The following is a 15,638-nucleotide window of genomic DNA, read 5'->3' on the forward strand; positions in this document are numbered from 1 at the left end:
CCCCTCAGTCCTACGTGCCATCCTTAAGGGCAAACAGCAACTTCCCCCAAAGTTTGACTCACCATCCTGAGGTGGGGGGGATTGTTTCCAGGTGCTCAGCCGCCTCCCTGAGAAGACAGTACATTCCTCATTTCCCAAGGAATAGGCATGTAGGGATGTAGTGAAGAGGGAAGGAGGAGGGGGGAAGAAAAGCTGTTTTTGGGCAGTTAAGTTTCAGTCTCTCTGCTTTGCCTTTGCTCTTCCAGGGAGGAGAAGTCCATTCATTCTGCACCTCAGAGAGGTCTGGGCTTGCAAAGGTACCTGTAAGTGCCCCCTTTCTGGGAGGGGACTGGCTGCCTGGGCTTCCTAGCTCAGTGAGCTAGAAGAACCTGCCCTGCTTCCTCACTCGGCTCTGACTCCCGGAGGGACAGTCAGTGTGGTCCTGGCAGGCGAGGGGGGAGAGAATGGGAAGAGCTTAGGAATAATCTCTCCATCAGCCATCCAACCATCCAGCAAGCAGCAGCACCACCAGCAGCAGCAATGCCAACTGCCAGGCAGGAGAGCAGAGAAATGCCCTCCCCTCCTTGGCCAAACAGAGAGCAACTTAGAAGTTCCAATAACCATTTGCAAGCCCTGGACACCGCAAGTCTTGGGGGAAGAGGGTTGGATCAGGACTTAGAAGCCCTGGGTTCTGGTCCCAGCTCTGCCATGAACTCACTCTGTGACCTTGGGGAAGTCACTTCTGCCCTCGTGGCTTCACTCTCCTCCTTCTTGCAAGTGAGCGTGCCACACATGGATCAGTTGAAATAACCAGGACTATATAATTAAGAAGCATTTATTAAATATTTACTCCTACATGCCAGGCACTCTGCTAAGTGATGAAGATACAAAGAAAAGGCAAAAACAAAATGTCCCCTTAAGGAGCTCACATTCTAAAAAGGAAGAAAACATGCAAGTAGCTATATCTGTATAAAATATATACAGAATAGATGGAAAGTAATCTCAGAGGGGAAGGCACTAGCAGCTGGTGGGAGTGGGAAATGCCTCTTGCAAAAGGTGAAACTGGAACTGAATATTGAAAGAAGCCAGAGGTGGAACAATCCAGGCAAAGAGTGAGAATTGTTTAGTCTGGGAAAAGAAAAGATCTGGTAAGTGTGTGTGTGTGTGTGTGTGTGTGTGTGTGTGTGTGTGTGTGTGTGTGTGTGTGTGTTTGAGGCAGGCAGGCAGGCAGGCATGCAGACAGACAGACAGACAGACAATGCTGTCTTTAAGTATTTGAAAGGTGCTCATGGGAAATAGCAATCAGACTACTTTTGGTTGGTCCCAGAGAGCAGTACCAGGAGTCCTGGGTGGAAATGGCAAAGGCAAATTCAGGCTGGATGTCAGGAAAGTTCCCTAACCACGAGATGCTACTAGGTTGACTCTAGAGGTAGTGAGGGAAGGTCTTCAAACAGAGCCTAGGTGACAGACCTCTCATCAGAGATGTTGGACGAAGGACCGATGCTCGGATGAGGAGGGATGAATCAGTCAATGTCCAAGATCTCGTCCACCTCTCAAAGTTGGTGCTGCTGTGATGGAGGGCGGGAGTCAGAGGAGGCAAGGGGAAAGCTGGGATTAGGTGACCTCTGGAATCCCTTCCGGCTTTCACATTTGGTGATGCAGTGATGCTAGCAGACATCCAGCTATCACTTTTCATACCCAGAGTTCTTTCTGGTAACTTTGACTAATTGTAGCATGACTGTGTGCTTTTGAGAAGCTACAGAAATAACTTTCCTTCTCCTTCATCTTTGGCTGACTTACAGCCAACTTGGGTGAAATGCACAGATCTTAACTCTGGGAGGGCCCTGGAGAGATGATCTGGTCCAGTCCCCGGCTGTCAGACCCATGATTTATGATCATTGGCTCTGTTTTACAAATGAGGTTTGTTCAAGGTCATAGAATCAGTTAGGTGGTGACAGAACTAACTAGCTGAGACTAGAACCCAGGACTCCTGGATTCCATGTGTCAGATCATGGGCTCATAGATCACAGGATTTAAAACTGAAAGCAACCTTAGAGACCCATCTGAATTTTACAGATAAGGAGACTGAGTCCCAGAGAGGCCAAGGCATTCAACCACAGTTACACTAAGAAACTAAGAAACAGAGCCATGTTCTGAATTCAGGTTTTATGATTGAGATTTCCTGTGCTCTTTCTATTATATCTCACCACTCTCCGTGAATCAGTTGTTCTGAATTACCAACACTATGTCCTAGTGAGAGAGGCAGGATTCTGCTATGGGGTACCTGGAAATATTTGGCACCTTTTTGTCCCCCCCATCCCATCCCATCCCATCCCATCCTCATGCTGAGAGCTTTTTTTTCTCCTCTTCTGATTGCCACAATGGCAGAGGTGGGGAACCTGGGGCCTCGAGGTATAGAATTTTCCTTTTGTGTCTCACTATGCCTTCAGCCATGATCATGGGACCATTGGCTTAGATCTGCAAGTGACTTTACAAAGCATCTCATCTGTCTTCCTTATTTTACAGATCAGGAAACTGAGTCCCAGGGAGGTTTAATATGTTGTCTCCCCCATTAGAATGTAAGCTCCTTGAGAACAGAGACGGAGTTTTTCTTTACCTCCCTAGAGCTTAGCACCATGCCTAGCACATAGCAAATTCCAGGGATGTGTCAGAACTGGTTCTTACAAGCTCAATTCTTAAACGTTCAGTATGATCATTTATTTCTCAGAAATTGGCAAATGCTCCAAGTCAGGACTTGACTTATTGGTTTATTGATTGTTTAGATTTAAGAAACTGGTGGAAAAAATGTTAAAATACAGATTAAACTTAAAAGTGTGTCCTGCTTACATTTTTTTCTCAGATTATTGTTAAACACCTGCCAGCACACCCCTGGTAAGTGCCTAATGGGTGTCTGTTGGCTTCCTAAGTTTGCAGATGACAAAACTGAGGCAGTAGGAAATTGAGTGATATGTCTAAGGTCACAGTAGCAGAGTTGGGAATGGAACCCAATTCCCCAGCTCCAGCTCTAGTGCTCTTTCCCTAGCAGTATGACTTGACAGGCAAATTGAGGAAATCCAGGGCTATGATCCTGGTCAACCTGTGGTCTGGACTGGGGATAAGATCAGGGTTTCTTTGAGGGCAGGAGTGTAGCTAGGGCATGATGGCATACCTCCCATCAGGGACATGACATCAGGAGAGGCTGATGGACTGCAGGTCTCTATTCTGATTTACTCTGGGCACCACCCTGGCAGCTCTCTCCTCCAAGCAATGCCTACCTACAGTCATAGACAGCATGGTGCTCTGCACCTAGTAGATGCTTGAACAATTATAGCTGGATTGAATTTATTGTGAGGCCATGTGGAAAGACAGCTTGCCTCAGGCTCAGCATGACCTGGGTTTAATTCCCATCTTTGACATGGAATGGCTGTGTGACCCTGGGCAAACTAATTAGCCTCTCAGTGCACTAGGCATAGTTTCACTAGTCTTGAAGATTAATTTTCAGTACAGTTGCTCACTGGCCTGGGTAGAGGGAGCTCTTTCATCAGGGATCTCACAATATCAATGAAATCACAGGTCTGTTTTTGCTCAGTCATTTCAATTATGTCCAACTCTTTGTGACCCCATTTGGGGCTTGCTTGGTAAAGATACTGGAGTGGTTTGCTGTTTCCTTCTCCAGTTCATTATACAGATGAGGAAACTGAGGCAAACAGAATTAAGTGACTGTAGATGAGGTCAAATTTGAACTCAGGTCTTCCTGACTCTAGGCCCTGACTCCAGAGCAGCTAGGTAGTACAGTAGATAGAGCTCTGGGCCTGGAATCAGGAAGATTCATCTTTATGAGTTCATATCAGTCCTCAGACATGTATGAGCTGTGTGTCCCTAGGCAGGTCACTTAACCCTGCTTGCCTCAGCTTCCTCATCTGTAAAATGATATGGAGAAGGAAAGGGTGAACCACTATAATACCTTTGCCAAGAAAACCCAAAAAAGGGGTCACAAAGAGTCAGGCATGACTGAAATGACTCAACAGTCACAGGTCTAGACCAAGGAAAAATGGAATTGATTGCCAGCCTACTGTGTGTAGAGCTCTATCGGAGGTGTGGTCTCTTCTGGGGCTGCCCTTACTTACTGACACTTTTCTATCTACTGATGCACCTCCATTTTACCTCTCCCCACCTTCCTGTCTCATTGTCTGGTTCTTGCTGATGAATTATCAGCATCTTGCTTCAGACACTTACTAGTTGTATGACCTTGGGCAAGTCATTTAACCTCTCATCCTCATTTTCTTCATCTGTACAATCAGTCAGTCGGTCAACGAGCATTTATTGAATGCTTACTGTGTGCCAGTCACTGTACTAAACACTGGGGATACACAGAAATATAAAACCACAGTCTCTGACCTCAAGAAGCTCACAACATAATGTCAGAAACAACATGTAAAAATTACGCACATACAATAGACAGAGCAGATGGAAAGCAATCTGAGAGGGAAGGGATTAGGGGAGGAGACTGGGAAGGGCCTTTTGCAGAAGGTGGGATTTGAGCTGAGTCTTGAAGAAGCCAAGGTAGCTAAGAGGGAGTACTGAGGAGAGAGAACATTCCAAGTACTGGAAACAGCCAGTGGAAAGGCAAGGCTTTGGAAGATGGAGTGTGGTATTGGAATACCAGCCAGGAAGCCAATGTCTAGGTTTCATGGAGTACATGGAAGGGAGCAAAGTATGGAACTGGAAAGTTAGGAGGAGGATGACTTGTGAAAGCCAAACAGAGGACTTTGTGTTTGAATCTGTAGGTAACTGGGAGCCACTGGATTTTGGGGGGAGTTGGGGATAGGGTGGCATGGTCAGAGGCACACTTTAAGAGAATCCTTTTGGCAGCTGAATGGAGGGTAGAACAGTATGGAGAGGGACTTAAGGCAGGGAGAAGACCCAGAAGGTTGTAAAGATAATAATAATGCCTGTCTCACAGGGCATTTGGGAGACAAAATGGTAGACTACCTCCAAAGTGTTCTGCAAACTTTCAAGTGTTGAAGAAAAGCTAATTGTCAGAGGCAGACTATAACGCTTATGGACTTCATGGCTTTTGATGGTTCTGCCCTTTCAGAGCAAATTCCCCACAGGAAAATGCTTTGGTAGAGCATTCACTGATGGTACAGAGAAGGAAAGTGATCAACCCAAGGGCTCCCAGATTCATTAACAGCAGAGCTGATGCTCACATCCAAATCTCTAGACCTCAGTCCATTGTTACCATGTTCCCTCTGGGTCTCTGATTGTGATCTTGGCTTTGTAAGATGGTCCGAACTCCAGCATCTCTGTACCTAGACAGCTAGGTGGGATTTGGTGTCAGGAAGGCCCGAGTTCAAATCCAGCCCCACACACTCATTAGTTGTATGACTCTGGGCAAATTACTTAACCATTGCCTGACTCAGTTTCCTCATCAGCAAAATGGACATAATAGCACCTACCTCCCAGGATTGTTATGAGGTTAAAATGTGATATTTTGTAAAGCACTTTGTAAACCTTAAAGTGCTATGAAAAACTAGTTATTATTGTTATTAAATATTACTATTATTGTTACCATCTTATTTTCTTCTCCCAAGCAACCTATTTTCTGGATTTTTTCCAGGAGACCAGGGAAAGATGGATGGGTAATGTGTTGATACGGTGATTAATTTGAGAGATGGTAAGCACAGACAGTTCCCACTTTTAAACTCGAAGTATTTTTGAAATCATATTTTAAAGTGGAGTCCTGTGACATCTAGACAATTGGAATTAGATAGTCTAGGTTATGGGCCAAGTCGACTTGAAAGAAAAGAAGCTGAGGGGGGAGATCTAAGTGAGAGTCGAGCCGTCGCCTTTCTCTCGGTCCCAGTTTCCTTAATTTATAAACAAGAAGGCTAGATTAGCTGGCTTTGAAGACCCCTTCCACATTTGATAGTCTGTGTCCCAAGACCTTTCCCAGCTATGACATATGGCATTCTAAAGTCCCTCTGTGCTCTCACAATTGATGATGACTTCATGATAAATTTATTCCAGAGAAGAGAAAGGCTTCAGTAGTAGGTAAAGAGGATAAAACAGACTTTAGGGTTTGCATTTCTCTCCAGGGACTGGAGGAAAAATGTATACTCTCCTTGAGTAAACAGAGCCCCTGATATGACATTAACCTAAGTCAAAATTTGGCCCTGAGTTCTCAGAATAATAACTTGGTATTTCTATAATGCTTTGAGTTTACAAAGCCCTTCACACACACTGTTTCAATGGAGCCTTACAAGAGTCTTCTGCTATCGATACAGCAATGATATTATTTCTTTCTTCCCCTTGATCTTCTTACTGAGATAAACAAATCCCCACCCCACTCCCCAGCTCTTTATACCAAATGGTACTTGGTGCCACAGTCATTGGGTAGGCAGGAAATAGTCTTCTCAGCAATGTCCTGTTCATTCAATCTTATAGTACAACCAGTGATGATAGGTCAATCTCACTCCTAGAAGAATGACATCAGATTCAAAGATCAGTCTTCTAGAAGTCCCTATGGCATGCAGCCCCACCCTGGAATCCCAGTCAGAAAGTAGAAATGCCCAAAGGTACTCACTGCTCCAGGTCCCTTTCTCTAACTTATCTTGGGCATCTTTCCTCTGAAGCCTGAGGACACTCTTTTCAAAGGTCCCTTTCATAGGGTAACATTAAAACAACTGGGTGAACTTGGTTCATGTTAATCATCTGAGGTCGCTTAGCATTACAGTTCCCATCTCTTTGATGCTCTCAAGATGTGGGCAGTGATAACTGGTCAAAGGATATGAACGAGTAGTTTTCAGATGAAGAAATTAAAGCTATCTACAGTCATATGAAAAAATGCTCTAAATCACTATTGATTAGAGAAATGCAAATCAAAACAACTCTGAGTTACTACCTCACTCCTATTAGATTGGTTAATATGACAGAAAAGGAAAATGATAAATGTTGGAGAGGTGGGAAAATTGGAACACTAATGCATTGTTGGTGGAGTTGTGAACTGATCCAACCATTCTGGAGAGCAATTTGGAACTTTGCCCAAAAGGCTATAAAAATGTGCATACCCTTTGATCCAGTAGTACCACTTCTAGGTCTGTATCCCAAAGAGATCATCAAAAAGAGAAAAGGACTCACATGCTATTTATAGCAGTTCTTTTTTGTGGTGGTATAGAACTGGAAATTGAGGGGATGCTCATCAATTGAGGAATGACTGAATAAGTTGCATATGAATGTAATGGAATATTATTGTGCTATAAGAAATGACAAGCAGTCAGATTTCAGAAAAACCTGGAAAGACTTACATGAACTGATGCTGAATGAAATGATCAGAACCAGGAGAACATTGTGTGCAGTAATAGCAATATTGTTCGATGATCAACTATGATAGACTTAGCTTTTCTCAACAATACAATGATCAAAGACAATTCTGAAAAACTCATGATGGAAAATGCTATCCACATCCACTGAAAGAACTATAGAGTCTGAATGCAGATTGAAGCACACTATTTTCACTTTTTTTCCTTCCTCATGGTTTTTCCCTTTGTTCTGATTCTTCTTTCACAACATGACTAATGTGAAAATACATTTAACGTGATTGGACATGTACAACCTATATTGGATTGCTTTCTGTCTTGGGGAGGGGGGAGGTAGAAAAATTTAGAACTCAAAATCTTACAAAAATGAATGTCAAAAACTATCTTCACATATAATTGGAAAAAATAAAATACTATTAAGTGGGGAAAAAAGGTTGTGTGCAGTGCCTGGGAAGCATCTGCTGAGTAGGAAACTATCCTAGGAAGTGTTCCAAATATAATTAGCATTTGTTAAGCACCAACACTATTCAAAATACTACATTAAGCAACTTCTATTACATTTCCCATGGTGAATGTTCTCAACCTGTCTCCACTAGTCCTACTCCACCCTCCAGTTTACAGTCGATGACCTAGCTTCCTACTCCATTGAGAAAACTGAAGTTGGCAAAATTCCCTTTAATCTTCATCCTTTTAACTGCTAAATGTCTTGAAAAAGTGCCTACATCCCAATGCTGTACCACTTCCTTACTGCCTCTCACTACTTAGGCTTTTAGCCTGCCTCCTCCCAACATACTGAAAGTGGTCTTTCAGACCCATGACCTCCTAACCATCAAAATCAACAGCATTTTTGCAGCCTTTGCTCTATTCAATGTCAGTCAATAAACATTTGTTAACTACCTACTATTTGCCAGGCACTGGGTTAAGTTCTGGTGAGATAAAGAAAGGCAAAAGGTACTTCGTGCCCTCAAGGAGCTCACACAACTTCTCTTTGTATCAGTTCACATAAATCTTTCTATACTTTTCTATTCATTTTGCTCATCATTTCTTACAGCACAATAATATTACATTTCATTCACATGCAATAATTTGTTTATCCATTCCCCAACTGATGGCTGGGCATCTTTATTTCTGCTTCTTTGCCACAACAAAAAGTGCTGCTATAAATATTGTGTATATGGGAACTTTCTTTTTGTTATTAGCCTCCTAAAGATATATGCCTAGTAATAGAGTCAAAGGTATAGACATTTTAATCACTTTTTTTTATACATAATTCCAAATAGCTTTCCAGAATGGTTGTACCAATTTACAGTTCCACTCACAATGCATTAGTGTTTCCATCATCCTACAACCTATTCAATATTGACTATTCTTATTTTTTGGTCATTTTTGACAAGAAGTAAAACTCCTTACCTAGTAAGAGTTGATTTGTATTTCTTTTATTATCAGTGATTTGGCACATTTTCTATGGTTATAAATACTTTGACATTCTTCTTTTGAGACCAGTTTGTTTATATTCTTTGTTCACTTATCTTCTGGGACCTTTCCAACTTTTGACACTGTTAACAATTCTCTTCTAATGGATGGTCCTTCCTCTCTTGGTTTAAGAAAGGTCATACTCTCCTGGATCATCTACTGCTCTGTCTCCTTCACTGACTCCTTTTGCTCTTCTTAATCCCTTAATGTAGACATTTCTCTAAGATCCCTTCCCAGACTCCTTCTTCTTCTTCTTCTTCTTCTTCTTCTTCTTCTTCTTCTTCTTCTTCTTCTTCTTCTTCTTCTTCTTCTTCTCTCTCTCTCTCTCTCTCTCTCTCTCTCTCTCTCTCTCTCTCTCTCTCTCTCTCTCTCTCTCTCTCTCTCTCTCGGTACACACAGTTACTCCCATGACTGACTTCAACTACCTATCACCTCTTCGCAAATGTATCCCACATCTGTTCCTCCCATCCCATATCACTCTTCTGAGCTTGTAGCCTACTTCTCTAATGGTCAATGGGACCTCTCAACCTGTATTCTCCATTATATCTAAAACTCATCCTATCCCAAACCTGACATAGTATCTTTCTCATTAAATAAGCTTGGTCCTACTTCTACTTTCACTATTGTATCACCACCAAGTAAATAGTTTTAGAATTATTTTTTACTCTAATTTCTCCTGTCCCATAAATGGCCAATTCTTGTTACTTCCTCCTCCAGGACATCTCTGGAATCCACACCCTCCCCTCTATTTCTACAGCTACTACCCTAGGACTGGCCCTCATTACTGTTGCAATACTCTCCTAATTGATCTTCCTGCTTCCATGCCCCCTCTCCTGCAATCTTCCCTTTATACCATTGCCAGAATAATTTTCATTATGCATAGATCCAATCATCTCATTCCCCTGATTAAAAAAATCTTCAAAGGCTCCATATTATCTACTTAAAGGGCAAACTCATTTGCCTGGCATTCAAGGCCATTTGTAATCTGTATCACCCTACCTTTCCAGTCTTGTCTCAATACAATGCAGTACGATACAACACAACACAACACGATACGATAAACATTTATTAAGCAGCTATTACATGCCAGGCACTTAGCCAGTTCTAAGCACTGGATATACAAATAAGAGGAGGGAGGGAGGTGGCTCAGTGGATAGAGTGCCAGCCCTATAATCAGGAAGACCTGAATTCAAATCCGGTCTCAGACACATATTACCTGTGTGAACCTGGGTAGGTCACTCAATCTCTGTTGGCCTTAATCTACTAGAGAAGGGAATGGTAAACTGCTCCAACATCTTTGCCAAGAAAACCCCATGGTCAGTGTTAACTTGCTATGATCTCGTGGGGTCAAGAAGAGTCAGACAAGACTGAAAGACTTAACAACAATACAGATAAGAAAAAGAAAGACAGTCTTTGTCCTCAAGCAACTTATAGTTTAACAGAGATAGGCAACCCACAAAAGGAAGTTGGAAAGTGGGGAGGGGGCACAAGAGGATATTCTGTTCTGTGGAGTTAAAACCAAACAGAGCTACAGATGGAAATTGTTTCCTATTTGTTCCCTTTGTGCTCTAGCCAAACTTGACTATTCTTTGCTCCATTTCCTACTAAAACATTTGAAGCACTCTAGAGGCTGCCAGGTTGTCCAGTGGATAGAGTGCTGGGCCTAGAACCAGAAGATGTGAGTTCAAATCCAGCCTCAGACACTCACTAACTGTGATCCTAGGCAAGTCATTATCCTCTGTCCACCTCTCTTCTTCAACTGAAGCAGGGGTAAATAATAACACTTCCCTTCCCGGGTCGTTGAGAAAATCAAATGCAATAATATATGTAAGACATTTTTCACAGTGTCTGGTACACAGCTTAATAAATCCTAGTGACTGAGGTGGAATTCAAACTCAAGTCATCCTAAGTCCAATTCCGGTTAGTTCTCTCTGTACTATGCCACCTAGGAATGGACTCAGATTTCATTGGTATCAGGTGCTTCATGATAACAATACTCCCTCTACCCATGTAGGTTGGCACTTTGTTCGAAACATATGTTTTAGAGAGTTGCCTATAAAAGGAAAATGGGGATCTGGGACAGGAGGTTCATAGGAGGTACCAACAGTTCTTTGAAGTCTTCCCCGTTTTTACTTCTTAGTAATGGCCTTCCCTTTCATACTTCAGCTCAATGAATAATTCAGTTCAATAAACATTAAGTGCCTACTATGTGCCAGACTCTGTACTAAGGCTGGCTATACAAAAAGAGGCCAAACACCATCTTCAGATGACACTTCCTTCCATAACTCTATAATGCATTTTCATGTAATATTGTATATCAAAAATATGCAACAGGGATTATAAATCTTTCTCTGCTAAGCATGAAGGCAGTATGTGCTTCTCCTGGATGTGATAGTCAACAACTCTTGGTAATCTGAATAACTCTTTCCAGCTGCCTAGGAGGAAACAATGAACTGAGAAGCTAATGGGATAAAAAGTGAATTATTTTCCCCAAATCCCAGGGTGACTATTGACATAGGCAGACACAGCAACCAGACACTAAAAGGGGGAGAACATGAAATATAATGATGAATTATTATTCATGAACTGATGGGAGATATGAACTTAAGAGAGAGAATGACATATGTATAATGTACAAGGCCATATAATTCCTCCGGCCCTGGGAGGCTTCTTACATGTGAGACTTGGAATTGACATTCAAACAAGGGCTTAAAAAACTTAAAGCACTCTGGCCTAGATTTTAATTTTAAATTGTAAACACATTTGGCCAAGACAGAGATTACAGGTTATTTTTTTTCCGTTTTTGGTTATATAGAGTTGATACTCTGGGAATAGTGGATCTGCTGGAAGCTCAGAAGAACCACAGAAAAAGAAAAGGAATGAGGAGCTACAGAACAATGGAAGACTCAGAAAGGGGCTGTGACAGCCAATGGCCATGTGTTGAAAACTAAGAACTGTGGACCACAGGGGAACATCAAAGGGAGTTACTACAGGGGACCTGAATGATGACCTCTATGGGAGCAACCAGAGGAGTCATGGAGAGGGGAACCAATGTGAAGGAGTGAGTTTACTCCCCCCATATTCAAGAGTTCCTTGCTGGGTCCTTCCCCATATATTCGTTCTCTTGCAAGAGGGACCACTCACCAGTGCTACTTTATGTGGCAGGGATTCTTAACCTGGGGTTCACAGACTAAAAAAAATATTGGAGAACTGTATTTCAGTATAGTTGATTTTCTAATCCCATGTATTTTAATTAATGCATTTAAAACATTATCCTGAGAAGGGATCCAAAGACTTCACCAGACTACCTATCTTTTATGGGCTCTTATAAGAGTTCAGTTATTTTCCATTAACCTTTCAGGAAATCTTGTGATGCCTATATTCCCAAGGAAGGGGATATCAAAATTCAAAATTCAAAATGAACCAGAGAAGTCAGAAGTCTCCAAATGGTATCCAAACAGTTCAAGTCAGGAGAGTCTCTTCTACAAGGGTCAAAGAGATCTATGCTTGTGCCTTATTTTCCCTACTAGACTTTAGCCTTCATGAGGGCAGAGTTATGAGCCAGAAGTTGTAGGTACCAAGAAAGGAAAAGCAACTGCCATTTTGAAAAAGGCCCAAGGAAAACCAGACAGCTGCATGTCTCCTCTGGTTCAGGTACCCAGATCTTTCTCCTAACTTTTAGTCACATTCTCTGCCTTTGTGAAGCTTTAGACTGGTGTCAGTTCTCTGGAAGGTTTGAAATTGGTCTGAGATTGGTGAAGGAAGGAGAGCAGACTAAGAATGAGCATTCCAGTAAGAATCACTAGATTTTACATGGAGAAAGAGCCCAAGAGTGAGTCACATTCAGTTTAATATGAGAAGGATTCAGTTCCCATATGGGATAGAATGCTGAGATGATTCTGGGGACTTGGAGAGAGTGAGCAGTGAGTGAGACTCATGAGTTCATGAGATGGTAAATTCTAAGGCAAGTGTCGGACCAGACTCAGAGCAATGTAGAGTACAGGACACGCCTGTGAGTGACAGATACGGGATGCTAGAATCTCTAAAGTTTTTACCTCCCTTAGTACCTAGCATTGTGTTCTGCAAACAGTAGGTTCTTAATAAATGTTGGTTAACTGGATGAACAAATGAATGAGTTAGGTAACAGGGCTTCTAAGGGTCTTTCTAACCCAAATATTCTAAAAATATGATTCCACGATTCAGTGTAAAGTAGTGGAAAGAACATTAGCTTTAGAGTCAGAAAACCTGGGTATAAATCTTGGCTTTACCAGTAAGCCGTGTGATGTTAGATAACTTTTCCCCTCTCCCTGGGCCTCAGTTTCCTTATTTGTAGAATAGGGGATGGGATTGTATTTGAATATATCCCCATCTTTAAATCTATGGTTCTATGATTTAATGTGTTAGGCTAAATAGTTCTCAACTTGGCTTCTGTGAGGTTATTTTTTTTTTTAATATTTTGATAGCTATTTCAATATGATTGATTTTCCTTTGTAATTCTATGTATTTTATTTTGTGCACTTAAAAACTTTATTCTAAGAAGGGGGTCTATAGGCTTCCCCATACTGACAAAGAGGTCCATGGCACATAAAAAAATTAAGATTCCCCTGACCTAGGGTATTTTCTCCTCTTAACTCTGCAACTCACTATTAAACATTCTCAATAGCCTTGATCAGTATTAAGGCTTTGAGCCAAAAGTCTACAAAATAAGCTTCTGGCCAAAGATATGACCTAAGTTTATTCAAAGCCCAAACAATTGCCGGACCTTACTTCTGGAGGAAAGAAACATTTCTTTCCTTTGGCAATAATTTTTTGCTGAGATATATTATAAGATAATAGGATTTGGGGCTAGAAAGGACTTTGGAGGTTGTTTAGTCATGTAACTATGGATTGACAGCTGGAAAGGACATTAGAGGTCATCTAGTCCAACTCCCTCCTTTGACAGATGAGGAAACTGAGTTCTATAGAGTTCTATAGCAATCCATCAATAGACATTTATTAAATGCCTTTTATGTGCCAGGCATTGGGCTAAGCACTTTTGTTTACAAAGAAGCAAAGGACAGTTCCTACTCTTGAGGAGCTATAACAGTAAGCACCCCAACATACATAGGGAGACTTGCCATCACAGGTTATTAGATCTGCACTCATAAAAGGAAACCAACTTTTAAGAGGTTAACAATCACTCTAATCAAGCACATGCATTACTCCTTTAATCAAATACATATATCCTTCAGTCAGTTCAGAGGGTCAGCACCCTGAGTTTCAAAGAAAATACAGAGAAATCAAAAGATCAACAGACATGACTTCCTCTGCCTGAATTCAACAGACAATTGGATCCCAACTGTCTGACCATTGTTATCAGAGAGGGAAACATGACATCTGGGTTCTTAAAGCCATGATGGGGCTTCTTAGCAGCTTCCCAGAGTCCTCATCTGGCCAAACAAACACTTCCAGTTGGTAAGCCCTAAAGTAATCAACAGACATGGCTTCCTCTGCCTGACCATAATTCAACAGATAGGTACAGCTGTCTGACCATTGTTACCAGAGAGGGAAGCATGATATCTGGGTTCTCAAAGCCAGGAGGATCCTTAGTGGTTTCCCAGAGTCCTTATCTGGCATTCAAACCTTCTTACAAAACTAAGCCCCAAAGTAAAACCTTACCCTCAGAGTATTTATACTTTTTTTTAGAGTCAGATGGCATTCCAACCCTTGAGAACTAGTGCGTCATTAACAAAAGCTGTGTGTGTTCTACAAATCTTCCCTAATCAAACTCTCCTTAGTGGGCAGGCCCTTTAATGAGTGGGGATGATCTTTAATCACATTAACCATACAAATACATATACTGTTTCTAGTTAAAGAAACTCTTGTTTCTGTACTTTACTCCTGGTAAAGACTCTTGATTGATAAAGGCAAGATTCAATCGGGCACTTAATTATACGCCAACAAAAACAGCCAAAGATTCTATTTTACTTGCCATTACAGGAGTTTACAATCTAACGAAGGAGACAACACGCAAATACATATATACAAAGCCCGCTATCTACAGGAGAAATTGAAAGCCATTAACAGAAGAAAGGCACTAGAATTAAGAGGGGTGGAAGAAGGCTTCTATTACAAGAAGGCATAGGTAGCTTGTCCAGTGTTATTCAGCCAAGATGAATTATGTTAAGGAGCAGAGCCAGAGCTTGAACCAAAATCTTCTAACTCAGTGGTTCTTAATATAGGTTTGAGAGATAGGTCCATGAATAGATTTCAGAGGACCCATGAATTTTGGGGGAAAATGATATCTTTATTTTCACTAACTTCTAAGTGAAATTTAGCATTTCATTCAATTATTTAAAAGTATGATTCTGAGTTAATAGAGGTGGAACCAAGATGGTGGATTAGAAGCAGTTCAGCCAAACTTTCCTAACAGTTCCCTCCAAACAACTTTAATATAACACCTCAAATAAGATTTTGGCAGAGTCAACAAAAGATCAGGAAGGCATTTTTCCAGCCTAAGACAACTTAGGAGGTTGGCAGGAGAGGTCTATAATGCCAGGGTGAGGTCCAGTTGTAATTTCGCATAGCAGTAGCATCAGTGATGGGCCTTAGAGGTGGCTGTGACAGGGGGTGGCAGTAGCAGCAACTTTGGGAGCTCTCAGCCCTGACATGGTAAAAGGGTCTGACAACTGGTCAAAAAGAGATTACAGAGGATGCTTTGATGGGACTGAGTACAATTGGTGCTGACTGGAAATTCTCTTGCCCAAATGTAGCTATGTGTTATAGATCAAGGGTAGAGAAGAGTGTTTGTGTTGGTTACAAGAGAGCAGGGGCCCTCATCATAGTTCTAAGGCAGAAGGGCATACTAGCACTTATGGCTGCACAAAA

The sequence above is a fragment of the Notamacropus eugenii genome, chromosome 1 (assembly GCF_028372415.1).
Source record: "Notamacropus eugenii isolate mMacEug1 chromosome 1, mMacEug1.pri_v2, whole genome shotgun sequence".
Classification (NCBI taxonomy): Eukaryota; Metazoa; Chordata; class Mammalia; order Diprotodontia; family Macropodidae; genus Notamacropus; species Notamacropus eugenii.